Below are 1746 nucleotides of genomic sequence, written 5' to 3' on the forward strand. Positions count from 1 at the left end.
GTGTGGGTGGGGGTGGAAAGGGCAAGGATGTGTCCATGGGAAGCCCCACGTGAAGGCCCAGCCCGGCCCAATGGCGCATGGGCCAGGAGCCACGCAACATCAGGCTGGGCAGGCAGCTGCACATAGAGGCACGGAGTCGTGCACCATTGTTGTCAGGTGGGCTTCTGCTTGCCTCCACATGCATCTTCCTATTGGGGTGCTGAAAGCCCCACGTGGAGGTATAGAGCCAGCTGGTTTGGCCTGATGGTGCATGGGCTGGGAGCCATGCACCATCAGGCTGGGTGGGCTCTTTGCCTCCATGTGGGGCTTCCAGCACTCCAGCAGGAAACTGCCCATGGAGGCACAGAGCCTTCCTGGCCCAGTGTTGTGCAGGTCCTGCCTGCAGTGCTGCAGTCAGCACATGCTGGCATGGAACCAATCTGGTCTGGTGTGAAGTAGTGCACCAGTGGGCCATGCCAGCATGTGCAGGCCCTGGGACTTGACCAGAAGCACACACCTCAGGAGGCTCCGCCTGTTGCAGTCATGAGCACCCTGAGGGCCCACTGCCTGCTGCTGCTGAGTTGCCAGTGGTGGGGCTGTGCACCACAAGCCCCACATAGTCCCATACCAACACACCCCACCCACCACAACTCCCATCCCTTCACAACCCCCGCACAAACCCAGTGCACACACGTATGTCATAACTCCCCACACCCACCCTCCAACCATACCAAGTACCTTCATATATTTCTAAAGATGTTTCAGATAGCTAGTGTTATATTTAGTTTAATTTGTAAAAATAATAATAATAATTTTGCATAACTTTGAATTTTTCTGCACCTATTTCCCTGAGGTGTACAGAGTGGTTTCAGCAGGAGCTTTGATTTTCCATTATGCAAAACCCAAAATCAAATGTCAAAATATATAGGTATTTAGAATGTATTTTATTATAATGATTGAGGCACTGGTAGGCTTCCAAATTCCTTTAAAACTGTAAATATTTCAATAAAAAATGTGTTCAACTGGGGGGGGGGTGTCCTTTCATTTTAATCACAGATTTTGGGGTTTTAGTCAGAGAATTTGCGTATTTTAATCGGAGAAAACCAGAAGCACTTTTCATCACCTGAAGATTTAGCTCTTGAACAACCACATGCTTGGCTTCACAAGAAGGGTCCTAGGTAGCTCATTAACCTAAAAAATAAAACCTAGCTTTAACACTTTGCCTTAAACTAGTAGAAGTAAAATAGCTTAATAAAAGCTACATAATGTCTTATAGCCTTTAGATTGTATGTTATAGCAACAAGACTGTAGCTAGACTGTAGTCAGGAGGTACCTTTGCAGCAGAGGAAGGTGTGTCTTGATTAACCTAATACAGTGAGCCCTGGGTGCCAATAACAGTAAAGCTGCAGTGAAATGGGCTTCAGCGGAGCCTCACTAAGCTTGTTTGAGACCTGGGGTATTTTGACTTGCCTGCCATTGCATCTTCCCTGTTGTTGCTACCATAGCTAATTTAGATAAATGCTAGTTTGACTGTGTTGGCACGTGCTGCAACCACACCTTTGATCACATCACAGAGCCTAATTTTTTTCTTACGCACTTCTGCAGAACATTTAATGTTACATAGAGTTTTATGGGATTATAATATGGGATTAAAAGTTCTTTAATTTGCTTTCCTTGCTTTTGCTTGCCCTGATGTATACTAAGAACTACGTTCTTTAAATGTTCACAACACTTCAGTTCAGTTGCCACACTTTTTTTTTTTTTTTT

The 1746-nt window shown here is 45.8% G+C and overlaps 1 protein-coding gene across 1 annotated transcript in view; it reads left to right on the forward strand.

The window, feature by feature from the left end:
* The window catches only part of POLR3B (RNA polymerase III subunit B), a 132874-nt gene that overhangs the window by 26010 nt on the left and 105118 nt on the right, over positions 1-1746 (forward strand). The window lies entirely within an intron of this gene.

The sequence above is a fragment of the Crocodylus porosus genome, unplaced genomic scaffold (assembly GCF_001723895.1).
Source record: "Crocodylus porosus isolate Cpor-Errol unplaced genomic scaffold, CroPor_comp1, whole genome shotgun sequence".
Taxonomy (NCBI): Eukaryota; Metazoa; Chordata; order Crocodylia; family Crocodylidae; genus Crocodylus; species Crocodylus porosus.